This window comes from Salmo salar, chromosome ssa05 (assembly GCF_905237065.1).
Source record: "Salmo salar chromosome ssa05, Ssal_v3.1, whole genome shotgun sequence".
NCBI lineage: Eukaryota > Metazoa > Chordata > Actinopteri > Salmoniformes > Salmonidae > Salmo > Salmo salar.
The window spans coordinates 11281995-11301315 of NC_059446.1; the positions used below are offsets into that span (position 1 = coordinate 11281995).

A 19321-nucleotide genomic window follows, 5' to 3' on the forward strand; every position below is an offset into this window, starting at 1 on the left:
CAGACCATCCCCTGGCATGACACAGTGCTATATTAACACAGACCATCCCCTGGCATGACACAGTGCTATATTAACACAGACCATCCCCTGGCATGACACAGTGCTATATTAATCAGACCATCCCCTGGCACAGTTCTATATTAACACAGACCATCCCCTGGCATGACACAGTGCTATATTAACCAGACCATACCCTGGCATGACACAGTGCTATATTAACCAGACCATCCCCTGGCATGGCACAGTGCTATATTAACACAGACCATCCCCTGGCATGACACAGTGCTATATTAACCAGACCATCCCCTGGCATGGCACAGTGCTATATTAATCAGACCATCCGCTGGCATGGCACAGTGCTATATTAACACAGACAATGCCCTGGCATGACACAGTGCTATATTAACCAGACCATCCCCTGGCATGACACAGTGCTATATTAACCAGACCATCCCCTGGCATGACACAGTGCTATATTAACCAGACCATCCCCTGGCATGACACAGTGCTATATTAACACAGAACATCCCCTGGCATGACACATTGCTATATTAACCAGACCATCCCCTGGCATGACACAGTGCTATATTAACCAGACCATCCCCTGGAATGGCACAGTGCTATATTAACACAGACCATCCCCTGGCATGACACAGTGCTATATTAACCAGACCATCCCCTGGCATGGCACAGTGCTATATTAACACAGACCATCCCCTGGCATGACACAGTGCTATATTAACACAGACCATCCCCTGGCATGACACAGTGCTATATTAACCAGACCATCCCCTGGCACAGTGCTATATTAACACAGACCATCCCCTGGCATGACACAGTGCTATATTAAACAGACCATCCCCTGGCATGACACAGTGCTATATTAACACAGACCATCCCCTGGCATGACACAGTGCTATATTAATCAGACCATCCCCTGGCATGACACAGTGCAATATTAACACAGACCATCCCTGGCATGGCACAGTGCTATATTAACACAGACCATCCCCTGGCATGACACAGTGCTATATTAACCAGACCATCCCCTGGCACAGTGCTATATTAACACAGACCATCCCCTGGCATGACACAGTGCTATATTAACCAGACCATCCCCTGGCATGGCACAGTGCTATATTAACCAGACCGTCCCCTGGCATGACACAGTGCTATATTAACCAGACCATCCCCTGGCATGACACCGTGCTATATTAACCAGACCATTCCCTGGCATGGCACAGTGCTATATTAACACAGACCATCCCCTGGCATGACACAGTGCTATATTAACCAGACCATCCCCTGGCATGACACAGTGCTATATTAACCAGACCATCCCCTGGCATGGCACAGTGCTATATTAACCAGACCATCCCCTGGCATGACACAGTGCTATATTAATCAGACCATCCCCTGGCATGACACAGTGCTATATTAACCAGACCATCCCCTGGCATGGCACAGTGCTATATTAACACAGACCATCCCCTGGCATGACACAGTGCTATATTAACACAGACCATCCCCTGGCATGACACAGTGCTATATTAATCAGACCATCCCCTGGCATGACACAGTGCAATATTAACACAGACCATCCCCTGGCATGGCACAGTGCTATATTAACACAGACCATCCCCTGGCATGACACAGTGCTATATTAACCAGACCATCCCCTGGTATGACACAGTGCTATATTAACCAGACCATCCCCTGGCATGACACAGTGCTATATTAACCAGACCATCCCCTGGCATGACACAGTGCTATATTAACCAGACCATCCCCTGGCACAGTGCTATATTAACACAGACCATCCCCTGGCATGACACATGTGCTATATTAACCAGACAATCCCCTGGCATGACACAGTGCTATATTAACCAGACCATCCCCTGGCATGACACAGTGCTATATTAACACAGACCATCCCCTGGCATGACACAGTGCTATATTAATCAGACCATCCCCTGGCACAGTGCTATATTAACCAGACAATCCCCTGGCATGACACAGTGCTATATTAACCAGACCATCCCCTGGCATGACACAGTGCTATATTAACCAGACCATCCCCTGGCATGGCACAGTGCTATATTAACCAGACCGTCCCTGGCATGGCACAGTGCTATATTAACACAGACCATCCCCTGGCATGACACAGTGCTATATTAACACAGACCATCCCCTGGCATGACACAGTGCTATATTAACACAGACCATCCCCTGGCATGACACAGTGCTATATTAACACAGACCATCCCCTGGCATGACACAGTGCTATATTAACCAGACCATCGCCTGGCATGACACAGTGCTATATTAACACAGACCATCCCCTGGCATGACACAGTGCTATATTAACACAGACCATCCCCTGGCATGACACAGTGCTATATTAACCAGACCATCCCCTGGCATGACACAGTGCTATATTAACCAGACCATCGCCTGGCATGACACAGTGCTATATTAACCAGACCATCCCCTGGCATGGCACAGTGCTATATTAACACAGACCATCCCCTTGCATGACACAGTGCTATATTAACCAGACCATCCCCTGGCACAGTGCTATATTAACCAGACCTTCCCCTGGCATGACACAGTGCTATATTAACTAGACCATCCCCTGGCATGGCACAGTGTTATATTAACCAGACCATCCCCTGGCACAGTGCTATATTAACCAGACCATCCCCTGGTATGGCACAGTGTTATATTAACCAGACCATCCCCTGGCATGACACAGTGCTATATTAACCAGACCATCCCCTGGCATGACACAGTGCTATATTAACAAGACCATCCCCTGGCATGACACAGTGCTATATTAACCAGACCATCCCCTGGCATGACACAGTGCTATATTAACCAGACCATCCCCTGGTATGGCACAGTGCTATATTAACAAGACCATCCCCTGGCATGACACAGTGCTATATTAACCAGACCATCCCCTGGCATGACACAGTGCTATATTAACAAGACCATCCCCTGGCATGACACAGTGCTATATTAACCAGACCATCCCCTGGCATGACACAGTGCTATATTAACCAGACCATCCCCTGGCATGACACAGTGTTATATTAACCAGACCATCCCCTGGCATGGCACAGTGCTATATTAACCAGACCATCCCCTGGCATGACACAGTGCTATATTAACCAGACCATCCCCTGGCATGACACAGTGCTATATTAACACAGACCATCCCCTGGCATGACACAGTGCTATATTAACCAGACCATCCCCTGGCATGACACAGTGCTATATTAACCAGACCATCCCCTGGCATGACACAGTGCTATATTAACACAGACCATCCCCCGGCATGACACAGTGCTATATTAACCAGTCCATCCCCTGGCATGACACAGTGCTATATTAACCAGACCATCCCCTGGCATGACACAGTGTTATATTAACCAGTCCATCCCCTGGCATGACACAGTGCTATATTAACCAGACCATCCCTGGCATGACACAGTGTTATATTAACCAGACCATCCCCTGGCATGACACAGTGTTATATTAACCAGACCATCCCCTGGCATGACACAGTGCTATATTAACCAGACCATCCCCTGGCATGACACAGTGCTATATTAACCAGACCATCCCCTGGTAAGACACAGTGCTAAAAGAGCACACTACCCCTATGTCAAGAGAGAGGGTATTGGCCCAGGGTGGAAACTCAGAATACCAGACATTGAGGAAATGTAAACAACCCCTGTCAACGTAAACACGTCTGGGACAGTAATGGTGCAGGGCATCCTGAGTCTGGGACAGTAATGGTGCAGGGCATCCTGAGTCTGGGACAGTAATGGTGCAGGGCATCCTGAGTCTGGGACAGTAATGGTGCAGGGCATCCTGAGTCTGGGACAGTAATGGTGCAGGGCATCCTGAGTCTGGGACAGTAATGGTGCAGGGCATCCTCATGCAGTTCCAGCAGGACTTTTACATGATCAAAGAGAGAGCAGAGCAGGAAAAACTCTCTCTCTGTGATGACTCCCCCATCCTGAGTGAGTCTGATCACACCACTTCAACCTGTCTTGCAGATGAGGATTGCCCCCCATCCCCAGCACTGAACACACCCAGGTCCCACAACTGCACTGCTCCTCCATTGTTGAGAGGGATACATTCACAGAGCTGGAGAGAGAGATGGTGGAGCTCAGAGAGCTAGTCCACACAATCCAGACAGAACAAACCCACAAAACAGACCAGAACAACAACACCCCCCAACAAGACCCGGAGGGCAGAAGGTGGAGATGGACGGCTGTCTGAGAGAACTGGCTGCTCTACGGAGTGAGGTGAGAGAACTTAAGGAGAAGAGACAGGAACACATGGCACAGCTAACAGCAGTGAAGGAGGAGAGAGAGGAACACATGGCACAGCTAACAGCAGTGAAGGAGGAGAGAGAGGAACACATGGCACAGCTAACAGCAGTGAAGGAGGAGAGACAGGAACACATGGCACAGCTAACAGCAGTGAAGGAGGAGAGAGAGGAACACATGGCACAGCTAACAGCAGTGAAGGAGGAGAGACAGGAACACATGGCACAGCTAACAGCAGTGAAGGAGGAGAGAGAGGAACACATGGCACAGCTAACAGCAGTGAAAGAGGAGAGACAGGAACACATGGCACAGCTAACAGCAGTGAAGGAGGAGAGACAGGAACACATGGCACAGCTAACAGCAGTGAAGGAGAAGAGACAGGAACACATGGCACAGCTAACAGCAGTGACGGAGTGCTACCAGGTGTGAAACAGGGAAGAAACTCAGGGGGGGGGTATGCTAATTTGGTATAGAGCAGACCTAACCCACTATTAAATTAGTCAAAACAGGAACATTTTACATCTGGCTAGAAATTAATAAGGAATTTATCTCAACAGAGACAAATGTCCTCATGTGTGCTACCTATATCCCCCCAATAGAATCGCCATACTTTATCGATGACTGTTTCTCCATCCTAGAGGGGGAGATCAACAGTTTCCAGGCCCAGGGACAGGTACGAGTCTGTGTAACCTAAATGCCAGAACCTGACAAGAACCTGACACCCTCAGCACACAGGGATTAACTAGAGGTCGACCGATTATGATTTTTCAATGCCGATACCGATTATTGGAGGACCAAGAAACCCCGATGCCGATTAATCGGCCAATTTTTTATTTTTTTGTTTGTAATAATGACAATTACAACAATACTGAATGAACACATATTTTAACTTAATATAATACATCAATAAAATCAATTTAGCCTCAAATAAATAATGAAACATGTTCAATTTGGTTTAAATAAAGTAAAAGTGCAATATGTGCCATGTAAGAAAGATAAAGTTTAAGTGCCTTGCTCAGAACATGGGAACATACAGTGGGGGAAAAAAGTGTTTGACCCCCTGCTGATTTTGTACGTTTGCCCACTTACAAATAAATGATCAGTCTATAATTTTAATGGTAGGTTTATTTGAACAGTGAGAGACAGAATAACAACAAACAAATCCAGAAAAACGCATGTCAAAAATGTTATAAAATGATTTGCATTTTAATGAGGGAAATAAGTATTTGACCCCCTCTCAATCAGAAAGATTTCTGGCTCCCAGGTGTCTTTTATACAGGTAACGAGCTGAGATTAGGAGCACACTAAGGGAGCGCTCCTAATCTCAGTTTGTTACCTGTATAAAAGAAACATGTCCACAGAAGCAATCAATCAATCAGATTCCAAACTCTCCACCATGGCCAAGACCAAAGAGCTCTCCAAGGATGTCAGGGACAAGATTGTAGACCTACACAAGGCTGGAATGGGCTATAAGATCATCGCCAAGCAGCTTGGTGAGAAGGTGACAACAGTTGGTGCGATTATTCGCAAATGGAAAAAACACAAAATAACTGTCAATCTCCCTCGGCCTGGGGCTCCATGCAAGATCTCACCTCGTGGAGTTGCAATGATCATGAGAACGGTGAGGAATCAGCCCAGAACTACACAGGAGGATCTTGTCAATGATCTCAAGGCAGCTGGGACCATAGTCACCAAGAAAACAATTGGTAACACACTACGCCGTGAAGGACTGAAATCCTGCAGCACCCGCAAGGTCCCCCGGCTCAAGAAAGCACATATACATGCCCGTCTGAAGTTTGAATGATTCAGAGGACAACTGGCTAAAAGTGTTATGGTCAGATGAGACCAAAATGGAGCTCTTTGGCATCAACTCAACTCGCCGTGTTTGAAGGAGGAGGAATGCTGCCTATGACCCCAAGAACACCATCCCCACCGTCAAACATGGAGGTGGAAACATTATGCTTTGGGGGTGTTTTTCTGCTAAGGGGACAGGACAACTTCACCGCATCAAAGGGACGATGGACGGGGCCATGTACCGTAAAATCTTGGGTGAGAACCTCCTTCCCTCAGCCAGTGCATTGAAAATGGGTCGTGGATGGGTATTCCAGCATGACAATGACCCAAAACACACGGTCAAGGCAACAAAGGAGTGGCTCAAGAAGAAGCACATTAAGGTCCTGGAGTGGCCTAGCCCTGGAGTGGCCTAGTCCCGTGTGGCTCAGTTGGTAGAGCATGGTGTTTGCAATGCCAGGGTTGTGGGTTCGATTCCCACGGTGGACCAGTACGGAGAAAAAATGTATGAAATGTATGCATTCACTACTGTGAGTATTTCTGGATAAGAGCATCTGCTGAATGACTAAAATGTAAATGTAGCCAGTCTCCAGACCTTAATCCCATAGAAAATCTGTGGAGGGAGCTGAAGGTTTGCCTTGCCAAACGTCAGCCTCGAAACCTTAATGACTTGGAGAAGATCTGCAAAGAGGAGTGGGACAAAATCCCTCCTGAGATGTGTGCAAACCTGGTGGCCAACTACAAGAAACTTCTGACCTCTGTGATTGCCAACAAGTGTTTTGCCACTAAGTCATGTTTTGCAGAGGGGTCAAATACTTATTTCCCTCATTAAAATGCAAATCAATTTATAACATATTTGACATGCGTTTTTCTGGATTTTTCTGTTGTTATTCTGTCTCTCACTGTTCAAATAAACCTACCTAGGGTCATACATTTTTTACGTAGTTATTACATATTGATTACAATAGCACTCGTATTTCATATGTGAAGGCTAAATTCCTGCAATAAGAGCTACTATGCTAATATTTGCGTACATTATTCACAGTGTTCTGTAGGTGTCACCGAGTAGACTGATACCCCATTTTATTGCTCCACATTCCAACAATCCAACCTTGTTTAACATTATCTAGTCTAAATATGGCATGATTCCACCAATTGTAACCATTTGCATCAATTTCAAAGAGGGACTTATTTTGAAGGTTAACCTCAAATTCCACAATTGTGGCTAATCCATATTGTGGCTAGAGTCACAACACACAACCCGGTCCGGTCAGGCCTCACTAGCCAGATGAAGATAGCTGGCTGCTTAAAAAGTTAGCATTGGGCAACAAGCTAATACTTACTCACTTGGATTTTAAATCATTGCTACGAGTATTGAAAATGACTGCAGTTTCCATTGGTCATTGTTTTCAGGCTGGTTGCATTGGTGCTAGCTAGGTACCAAGCTAAAGCTAGCTACCCCAGAAGTTTCTAATAACATCTGTATCAAAGATATTTGCAAACATTTGATCCTGCTCGTTTGATCTTGCTCTCATTTCAAATGCTTGAACAAATAATGCCTTATTACCGAAGAGGTTTGCAGACTTGTTTTTCTTTTTACAGCTTTGATAGTGCTACTGATCATAGTGGGGACGCTTGGCTTGCACGTGCAAATTCAGCACACACAACATTCTATAATAGAATTGTGTTATTTTACGTGTCAAATTCAAAGCTTGTATAATTTGTGACACGCAAAGACCCAAACAGCGTTCCATAAAAGGAAGCAATGTCCACACATTCCACCACAAAGCCCTCAGAGAGATGAACCTGGAGAAGAGCTCTTCAGCCAGCTGGTCCTGGGGCTCTGTTCACAGACACACCCCACAGAGCCCCAGGACAGCAACACATTTAGACCCAACCAAATTATGAGAAAGCAAAAAGATAACTACTTGAAACACTGTAAAGAATCAACCAACAAAATAGAGCAAACTAGAATGCTATTTGGCCCTAAACAGAGCGGACACAGTGGTTAGAGTACATGACCACCGTGACTGACCCAAAATTATGGAAAGTAAATATAACCTATATTTATCTATTTATTTATTTTCCCTTTCATACTTCAACTACTTGCACATTGTTACAACACTGTACATAGCAAATAATATAACATTTTAAATGTCTACATTATTTAAAAACTTTTGTAAGTGTATTGTTTACTGTTAATTTTGGATTGTTTATTTTCCTTTTGTTTATTTTCTATTCTATTTGCTTTGGCAATGTAAACATATGTTTCCCATGCCAATAAAGCCCCTTAAATTGAATCAAGAGAGAGAGAGAGAGAGAGAGAGAGAGAGAGAGAGAGAGAGAGCCGACATTTGTTAATTCATCCTACTGTGCATTTAAACATACAAATGGGATTTGAAAATTGAGATGAATTCCTGTCATTTGGAGAGTTAGAGAGGAACCTCTTAAGGATTTGACATACCCAAATCTAACTGCCTGTAGCTCAGGCCCTGAAGCAAGGAGATGCATACTCTTCATACCATTTGAAAGGAAACACTTTGAAGTTTGTGGAAATGTGAAATTAATGTAGGAGAATATAACACATTAGATCTGGTAAAAGACAAAGAAAAAAATGGGGTTCCAAGTTAGAGAGGTCGCATTAACAACGTCCTGTCTGATATGGAACCATGTTTAAAACCTTCAACTCTAAAGCATACGTGCTCAGCAAAAAATATATATTTCAATTGGCTATTCTGTAGGGGTTGGATGGAGATGGAGAGAGTTTGATTAGTGTCCGTGTTATTGTAGCTCAGTGATCTCTACTCTCAGATGGAATGTGTTGTTTCATTGGGGAGGACTGTGAAGGGAAGTGGTGTGGTGCCATCTCTGTGTGTGGCGCCTGGGTATTTACCCTTTAATGACCTCAATAGGCCTGCAGTGTTTTAATGTACGGTACCGTATGTGTGTCCTTGTCATTACAGTGTGTGTGTGTGCGAACAATGATCTGCAGGCGAACGAGACACTAACACTAGCAGGACTCAGGAATCAGCAATAACACCAGGTCATCTCCTCTCCTCTCCTCTCCTCTCCTCTCCTCTCCTCTCCTCTCCTCTCCTCTCCTCTCCTCTCCTCTCCTCTCCTCTCCTCTCCTCTCCTCTCCTCTCCTCTCCTCTCCTCTCCTCTGTTACAGTATAAAGTCCTGTGAATTGCAGCCTGATGGTTAGCTCAGTGTCAGAGGGAGGTTTATATGCGGTACCAGTCAATAGTTTGGAGATACCTACTCATTACATTTTTCTTTATTTTTGTAGAATAACAGTAAAGACATCAAAACTATGAAATTGCCCATATGGAATCATGTAGTAAGCAAAAAAAGCATTTAACAAATCAAAATATATTTTATATTTCAGATTCTTGAAAGTAGCCACCCATTGCCTTGATGACAGCTTTGCACACTCTTGTTCTCTCGACCAGCTTCAAGAGGAATGCTTTTCCAACAGTCATGAAAGAGTTCCCACATATGCTGAGCACTTGTTGGCTGCTTTAATTTCACACTGCAGTCCAACTCATCCCAAACCATCTCAATTGGGTTGAGGTCGGGTGATTGTGGAGGCCAGGTCATCTGATGCAGCACTCCAGCCTGGAGGTGTGTTTTGGGTCATTGTCCTGTTGAAAAACAGATGATGATCCCACTAAGTGTAAACCAGATGGGATGGCGAATCGCTGCAGAATGCTGTGGTAAGTGTGCCTTGAGTTGTAAATAAATCACAGACAGAGTCACCAGCAAAGCACCCCCGCACCATCACACCTCCTCCTCCATGCTTCACGGTGGGAACCACACAAGCGGAGATCATCCGTTCACCTACTCTGTGTCTCACAAAGACACTCCGGTTGGAACCAAAAATCTAAAATTTGGACTCATCAGACCAAAGGACAGATTTCCACCAGTCTAATGTCCATTGCTCGTGTTTCTTGGAAGTGGTTTGACCATGAAGGGATGATTAACAAAGTTTCCTCTGAACAGTTGATGTTGAGATGTATCTGTTACTTGATCTTGGTGAAGCTTTTATTTGGGCTGACTACCTCATGAAGCTGGTTGAGAGAATGCCTTGAGTGTGCAAAGCTGTCATCAAGGAAAAGGGTGGCTTTGAAGAATCTCAAATCTAAAATATATTTTGATTTGTTTAACACTTTTTTGGTTACTACATGATTCCATATGTGTTATTTCATAGTTGTGATGTCTTCACTATTATTCTACAATGTAGAAAACAGTAAAAATAAAGAAAAACCCTTGAATGAGTAGGTGTGTCCAAACTTTTGACTGGTACTGTGTATGTTTCTGAAGCTCTGATCCATGTCATGATGATCACTCACAACCCAGTAAAAACACTGACAAAAGTGGCATTTCTTTTACAAGCGTTATCTCTTGTGAAGCACACACTGTTTTGCGTCTGGAGTGACAGATGTAAGCCTTCTGTGTAAATAATGCAGTGTTGGAGCTCGATGTGGTATTGCTCCATAAAATCTGTCTGTGTGAGCTTCAGCCCAATCTGTGTTTGATCTGAAGCCAGCTGTCCTATCACACACGTAGTGATAAGACTGGGCATTCTGCTTCCATGTCTCCTCTTCTCCATGTCCCCTCTTCTCCATGTCTCCTCTTCTCCACGTCTCCTCTTCTCTATGTCTCCTCTTCTCCACGTCTCCTCTTCTCTATGTCTCCTCTTCTCCATGTCTCCTCTTCTCCATGTCTCCTCTTCTCCACGTCTCCTCTTCTCTATGTCTCCTCTTCTCCACGTCTCCTCTTCTCTATGTCTCCTCTTCTCCATGTCTCCTCTTCTCCACGTCTCCTCTTCTCCATGTCTCCTCTTCTCCATGTCCCCTCTTCTCCATGTCTCCTCTTCTCCACGTCTCCTCTTCTCTATGTCTCCTCTTCTCCACGTCTCCTCTTCTCCACGTCTCCTCTTCTCCATGTCCCCTCTTCTCTATGTCTCCTCTTCTCCATGTCCCCTCTTCTCCATGTCTCCTCTTCTCCACGTCTCCTCTTCTCCATGTCCCCTCTTCTCTATGTCTCCTCTTCTCCATGTCTCCTCTTCTCCACGTCTCCTCTTCTCTATGTCTCCTCTTCTCCACGTCTCATCTTCTCCACGTCTCCTCTTCTCTATGTCTCCTCTTCTCCACGTCTCCTCTTCTCCATGTCTCCTCTTCTCCATGTCTCCTCTTCTCCACGTCTCCTCTTCTCCACGTCTCCTCTTCTCCACGTCTCCTCTTCTCCACGTCTCCTCTTCTCCACGTCCCCTCTTCTCCATGTCTCCTCTTCGTCTCCTCTTCTCCACGTCTCCTCTTCTCCACGTCTCCTCTTCTCCATGTCTCCTCTTCTCCATGTCTCCTCTTCTCCACGTCTCCTCTTCTCCACGTCTCCTCTTCTCCACGTCTCCTCTTCTCCACGTCTCCTCTTCTCCACACACAAGGACATGTATCAAATGGATCCTGGTGCGATGGACAGACAAGTCCTGGAAGAGATACAATCAAAAAAGAGAAAAGAAGTCCCAATATCTCTGGTTCAATGACAAGGGATGCATTACCTAATAGAGTTGGCAGGGGTAGGGAGCGGACGTCTGTCTGCTAAAGCTGGGTTACACTACTTTAATCAATCACTAAGAACAGCAGCCAATTTAGGAAGAAGCCTGACATCCCAGATAGGCTTTCAGAAAGGATTAGAAAAACTGAATGGAGGAGAGAGAGGAGACACATCAGCCAGAGAGACATCTCAGCTCAGCTAGGAGAACTCTGATAAGTGTGACAGCGGGATGGTCTGACTTCCTCCACCTGTCGTATTGAAACAGCTCTCTCTTGAATGACATCTCTCTCTCCCTAGCTCTCTGTCTCTGTGTCTCTCTCTCCATTGTCCTCTGTCAATTACTTTCTCTCGCTCTCTCCCTCTGGTCTATCTCTCTGTCTCTCTCTCTCTACTCTCTCACCCTCAATCTAGCTCACCCACCTCTCTTTTTTTCTCTCTATCTCTCTCCTTTTCTCCCCCTTCCTAGCCAATTCATTCATTCCTAACAACTCAAAGCAGTCTCCTTAATTCGTCCCTAAACTCTTCTCTCTATGCTGTGTCAGTAATGAGAGCTGACGTATCTCTGCTGTTCTTTCCCCTTTATACCAGTTGAAGAAAGTGCTCTGCCTTTTAAGGTATTCCTCTATTCCTCGAAGTCTTCAAACATCATGTCTGTGTGTCTGGACTCTATCTCTCTGGACTCTATCTCTCTGGACTATCTCTCTGGACTCTATCTTTCTGGACTCTATCTCTCTGGACTCTATCTCTCTGGACTCTATCTCTCTGGACTCTATCTCTCTGGACTACACTGAGATGCAGTGCCTTAGATCATGTCTGTGTGTCTCTCTGGACTACTAAACAGTTGTGATGTGAAACAGCAAGCAGCTCGTTACGGCTGTGAAAACACAACAAGGGAAGGATGGATGGAAATTCAATGAGGGAAGGAGAGCTACAGATGTAGGATCTTAATTTGAGACAGTTTGCTACAGAAGTAAAATAGTCCTGCACTAGCAGGATATGCAAATTATTATGTATATTTTAATTAATGGACATTTTTTGTAGGGGTTCATACATTTTTCATTAGGGTAAATCAAGTCTGACATTTTAAAACAGAAATTACAAACTTTAGAACTCTTTTAAATCACAAAACACAACAAGTTTGCATTTCCTGCTGTGGAGGCAAATTCTCCGCAACAAAAGTGTGATCAAATGAAGATCCTACATCTGTAGACGAATGAAAAGGCATCAAGGGAGGGATTGAAGCATGACAATGACAATTTAATGAGGGGAGGATGGAGGAGTGACAAAAAGGCTCTTTCCTCGACAGCTGCCTGGGAAGAGGAGAGGAGTTGGAGGGAGGAAAAACAGGGCATTATGTTATCACTCCAAAAACCCTTCTGACGCATCGTCCCCTCCTCCTCCTCCTCCTCCTCCTCCTCCTCCTCCTCCCATAAAGCTAGCCAGCACTCTAATACCTGCCAGCTGAATAGCAGCTTTCCATCGGATGTATTTATTTCAGATTAACCATTTTGCAAAGCTTTAGGGTCCCCTAAAGTACAAGCCCAGCCCAGAGCCTGAACCAGAGCCTGAACCAGAGCCTGAACCAGAGCCTGAACCAGAGCCTGAACCAGAGCCTGAACCAGAGCCTGAACCAGAGCTTAAACCAGAGCCTGAACCAGAGCCTGAACCAGAGCCTGAACCAGAGCCTGAACCAGAGCCTGAACCAGAGCCTGAACCAGAGCTTAAACCAGAGCCTGAACCAGAGCCTGAACCAGAGCCTGAACCAGAGCCTGAACCAGAGCCTGAACCAGAGCCTGAACCAGAGCCTGAACCAGAGCCTGAACCAGAGCCTGAACCAGAGCCTGAACCAGAGCCTGCATGATGGGATCAATGGTGGGGGCAGCCAGGGCTTTTAGATAAGGTCTGTGTCAGTCCATGGTTTAAGGTGGTGTGTGTGTGTGTGTGTGTGTGTGTGTGTGTGTGTGTGTGTGTGTGTGTGTGTGTGTGTGTGTGTGTGTGTGTGTGTGTGTGTGTGTGTGTATACGTGCGAACGTGCGTGTGTGTGTGTGATACTGGATAAGGGATAAGGTGTGTGTAGGTTCAATTGGTGATGATTGATATCAGTGTCACTCATCCCCCCCATATCTCCTCTAAATCCACCTGTCTGCTGCCCTGGTTCACACCAGTAATGAGATGTTTTAAAGATGGGACCCTGGTACAGACCAGTAATGAGATGTTTTAAAGATGGGACCCTGGTTCACACCAGTAATGAGATGTTTTAAAGATGGGACCCTGGTACACACCAGTAATGAGATGTTTTAAAGATTGGACCCTGGTACAGACCAGTAATGAGATGTTTTACAGATGGGACCCTGGTTCACACCAGTAATGAGATGTGTTAAAGATGGGACCCTGGTACAGACCAGTAATGAGATGTTTTAAAGATGGGACCCTGGTACAGACCAGTAATGAGATGTTTTAAAGATAGGACCCTGGTACAGACCAGTAATGAGATGTTTTAAAGATGGGACCCTGGTTCACACCAGTAATGAGATGTTTTACAGATGGGACCCTGGTTCACACCGGTAATGACAGTTGGTAGAGCATAGTATTTGCAACACCAGGTTAGTGGGTTTGGTTCCTGGGACCAACCATATGCAACTGTATCAGTTTGGATACAAACGTCTGCTATATGGCACACACATATGTGTCTCATTTCAGAAAACTAGCTGTATGTTGTGAAATTTTGGGCAGAAATGCCTTGTGGAACATGTGAACTTTCATATATATATGCCACCAATTTCTTTCCTTAATGCTTTAATCAGTTGTGTTGTGACAAGGTAGGGGTGGGTGGTAAGACCAAGTCCATATTATTGCAAGAACAGCTCAAATAAGCAAAGAGAAAGAACAGTCCATCATTACTTTAAGAAATTAAGGTCAGTCAATACGGAAAATGTCAAGAACTTTGAAAGTTTCTTCAAGTGTAGTCGCAAAACCATCAAGCGCTATGATGAAACTGGCTCTCATGAGGAACGCCACAGGAAAGGAAGACCCAGAGTTACCTCTGCTGCAGAGGATAAGTTCATTAAAGTTACCAGCCCCAGAAATTGCAGTCCAAATAAATGCTTCACAGAGTTCAAGTAACAGACACATCTCAACATCAACTGTTCAGAGGAGACTGCGTGAATCAGGACTTTATGGTCAAACCATTACCAAGAAACACGAGCAATGGACATTAGACTGGTGGAAATCTTTCCTTTGGTCTGATGAGTCCAAATTTTAGATTTTTGGTTCCAACCGCTGTGTCTTTGTGAGATGCAGAGTACGTGAACGGATGATCTCCGCATGTGTGGTTCCCACCGTGAAGCATGGAGGAGGAGGTGTGATGGTGCGGGTGTGCTTTGCTGGTGACACTGTCAGTGATTTATTTACAACTCAAGGCACACTTAACCAGCATGGCTACCACAGCATTCTGCAGTGATACACCATCCCATCTGGTTTACACTTAGTGGGATTATCATCTGTTTTTCAACAGGACAATGACCCAAAACACACCTCCAGGCTGGAGTGCTGCATCAGATGACCTGGCCTCCACAATCACCCGACCTCAACCCAATTGAGATGGTTTGGGATGAGTTGGACTGCAGTGTGAAATTAAAGCAGCCAACAAGTGCTCAGCATATGTGGGAACTCCTTCAAGACTGTTGGAAAAGCATTCCTCATGAAGCTGGTTGAGGAATGCCAAGAGTGTGCAAAGCTGTCATCAAGGCAAAGGGTGGCTACTTTGAGGAATCTCAAATATTAAATGTATTTTGATTTGTTTAACATTATTTTTGGTTACATCATGATTCCATATGTGTTATGTCATAGTTTTGATATCTTCACTGTTTTTCTACAATGTAGAAAATAATATAAATAAAGAAAAACCCTTGAATGAGTAGGTGTGTCCAAACTTTTGACTTGTACTATACATTCTCACAAAAACTATAAACAGACATTATGTATTGCCAGACACTTCATTTGACATGGGCCAGACTAGCGGTCAATATGCACCGTCCAGTATATGTACCTCGTCAGGTCCATAATGTTAATACATCTAATATGTTTTTGTATGAAAAATAGATGTCATGGGTTTTTCTCTGTCAAGAAGTGCACTCATGTTCTGTATATCTCAGCTTTCAATATCTTTTTTATTCAGGATTCTCCGCTTGTCCCACATCAATACTCTTTGGCTCCTTTCGTTTTGTGATTCGACACTTGCTGCTCACTCTGCAGTTCCACAAATCATTTCCATGTAAATAGCATGACTGTTGCTGAGCTGAGCTGGCTCTTGGAGCTTGTAAATGCTTCTCTAGCTGCATGACAACAACAAGTCACGCTCTTTGAGAAGGAAACCTCAATTTAATGGGGGTAAACTTTAATAATAAATGCTATTTTCTCTATTCAAGTTCCTCTTCAAGTTAATTGAAACCCAAATTGCTTTCAGGTTTACTCGGGGCATTCATAGTTAGCAAAAACATGAATATTGTAGGTTTATTGTTTCATCTACTGAATGTGTGTTTGTGGCTATAAGTGTAGTTAAGTGATCAACACGGGTTGGCTTCACATAATAATAATAATAATAATAATAATAATAATAATACTATGACTATGTTAGCCCTCTGAGCTAAAGCCTAGCCTGGTTTCCCGAACCACCTCCATTAAAATTTTATGCCCAGAGGACTAAGTAAGGTGACAATATTTGATGAATATGCTACACTGGTATATTCAAGATGAAGGATATAGCTTTAACATGTGAAATATGGTTGTTCTCAAATAGCAGATCACATCATAACATTATACTGAGGATAGATGGAATTAACAGAACAGCTTTGCCTGTACAAGATATGAAGGAATGTCTTGCCTCAGCATATTAATGCAGCTATGCTAGGTCGTCTGCAAATGCCAAGACACTTGGTGTGTCCTAGTGCACTACTTCACACCATTTCAAAATGCAACCAGGATTTCTGGACAACCGTGGGAGTTTGGAAAAGGTACCAACATTTTGCAACCTTACAAATGAAATGGAAATGTGCTGTTGTTTGTCGCCAGATCATGTGTTCTTCTCATCTCTGTCTGGTACAAAACACATTATTCAAAATGATATGGATGAAAGCTGCAACTTTATATCCAGTAAGTTCAGAATAATATGAGCTATGGACCAATCATCTGTTAGTACAGGAGATATAGACCAATCATCTGTTAGTACAGGAGATATAGACCAATCATCTGTTAGTACAGGAGATATAGACCAATCATCTGTTAGTACAGGAGCTATAGACCAATCATCTGTTAGTACAGGAGCTATAGACCAATCATCTGTTAGTACAGGAGATATAGACCAATCATCTGTTAGTACAGGATATATAGACCAATCATCTGTTAGTACAGGAGATATAGACCAATCATCTGTTAGTACAGGAGATATAGACCAATCATCTGTTAGTACAGGAGCTATAGACCAATCATCTGTTAGTACAGGAGAAATAGACCAATCATCTGTTAGTACAGGAGCTATAGACCAATCATCTGTTAGTACAGGAGCTATAGACCAATCATCTGTTAGTACAGGAGATATAGACCAATCATCTGTTAGTACAGGATATATAGACCAATCATCTGTTAGTACAGGAGCTATAGACCAATCATCTGTTAGTACAGGAGATTTAGACCAATCATCTGTTAGTACAGGATATATAGACCAATCATCTGTTAGTACAGGAGCTATAGACCAATCATCTGTTAGTACGGAAGATGTAGACCAATCATCTGTTAGTACAGGAGCTATAGACCAATCATCTGTTAGTACATGAGATATGGACCAATCATCTGTTAGTACATGAGATATGGACCAATCATCTGTTAGTACAGGAGATATGAATGTTCTTTGAAATAGAGGTTAGCTCAGTGTCATCCTCAGAGCGATCAGCTCTTCAAAGGGTCTGGGTCTGCTTCGCTTTGCTTGGATTTGCATGGGCCGTTCACCAGAACTCTCTTTGATTTGGATTTTATATTCCATAAAACAGACACAACACAAAGCCAGACAACCAGAATTTCCTCCAGCCCTGCATGTCCAGAAATGTTACACCTTATTAACTACAACATCTAGTTATTTCATTTTTGATTTGTGACGTTGTTGTTGTTCAGCGGATGTGTTTTGCATTGTAGTAAGTGTAAATTAGATTCATGACTGTTGGTGTTGTTGTTGAACTGAACTTTAGTATGTATATATGTATTTAATTAGGTCCCGACATCATAATTATCTACTACTACAAGATATTTATAAACCAACAGCCTATTATTCTACACATCTATAATAATGTTGACACTTTGTGTTCAGGATGTTAGTCCTTGTTGAAACCCGGGGGATGTATTATATCCTAACTGGGGAATGTGTGAAGGGCTGGGTGTAAGACACGTACACACACACACACACACACACACACACACACACACACACACACACACACACACACACACACACAGCTCAGTGAGATAATGAATCACTAGTGAGGGAGGCCCAGTAGATATGACACAACATGGATGAGCTGCTGTAACTAGCTGCTTATAGTGGCGACCTTCATCTGAATATGCTGCATGTCCTGGAATACAGTGTTTATTTGGGCAGAGGATAACAGCTAGAACATCCCATATGACCTCCACTCTGACCGCCATCAGACTCAGCACTGTAGGTGGGATGTGTGGGAGGTTAGTTCCATCTATTACTTTACCAAGCTAAGCTGGGTCATTAACTTCAACTCCAGGCAGAGGGGGACCTTAGGGTTAAAGTTACATACACTATATATACAAAAGTATGTGGACACCAGATTAGTGGAGTCAGCTATTTCAGCCACACCCGTTGCTGACAGGTGTAAAACAAATAGAGCACACAGCCATAGACATCTCCATAGACAAACATTGGCAGTAGAATGGACTTACTGAAGATCTCAGTGACTTTCAGCGTGGCACCGTCATAGGATGCCACCTTTCCAACAAGTCAGTTGGTCAAGTTTCTGCCCTGCTAGAGCTGCCCCGGTCAACTGTAAGTGCTGTTATTGTCAAGTGGAAACGTCTTGGAGCAACAATGGCCCAGCCACAAAGTGGTAGGCCACACAAGTTCACAGAACGGGACCGCTGAGTGCTGAAGTGTATAGCACGTAAAAATCGTCTGTCCTCGGTTGCAACACTCACTAGCGAGTTCCAAACTGCCTCTGGAAGCAACGTCAGCACAATAACTGTTCGTTGGGAGCTTCATGAAATGGGTTTCCATGGCCGAGCAGCCGCACACAAGCCTAAGATCACCATGCGCAATGCCAAGCGTTGGCTCGAGTGGTGTAAAGCTCGCCGCCATTGGACTCTGGAGCAGTGGAAAAAAGTTCTCTGGAGCAATGAATCACGCTTCACCATCTGGCAGTTTGACAGATGAATCTGGGTTTGGCGGATGCCAGGAGAATACTACCTGCCCGAATACATAGTGTCAACTGTAAAGTTTGGTGGAGGAGGAATAATGGTCTGGGGCTGTTTTTCATGGTTCGGGCTCCTTAGTTCCAGTGAAGGGAAATCTTAACGCTACAGCATACAATGACATTCTAGATGATTCTGTGCTTCCAAC

At 44.3% G+C, this 19321-nt stretch overlaps 1 protein-coding gene across 8 annotated transcripts in view; it reads left to right on the forward strand.

The window, feature by feature from the left end:
- Positions 1 to 19321, forward strand: part of LOC106591301 (neuroligin-3) — a 493706-nt gene that overhangs the window by 93776 nt on the left and 380609 nt on the right. For 4 of the 8 annotated variants that reach the window (XM_045717885.1, XM_045717892.1, XM_045717888.1 and 1 more), the window contains exon 2: positions 4068 to 4319. The exons of the other annotated variants lie outside the window; for them this stretch is intronic. The gene's annotated coding sequence lies outside the window, so the exon portion shown is untranslated. The remainder of the gene's footprint in view (positions 1 to 4067; positions 4320 to 19321) is intronic. 8 annotated transcript variants of the gene reach the window in all.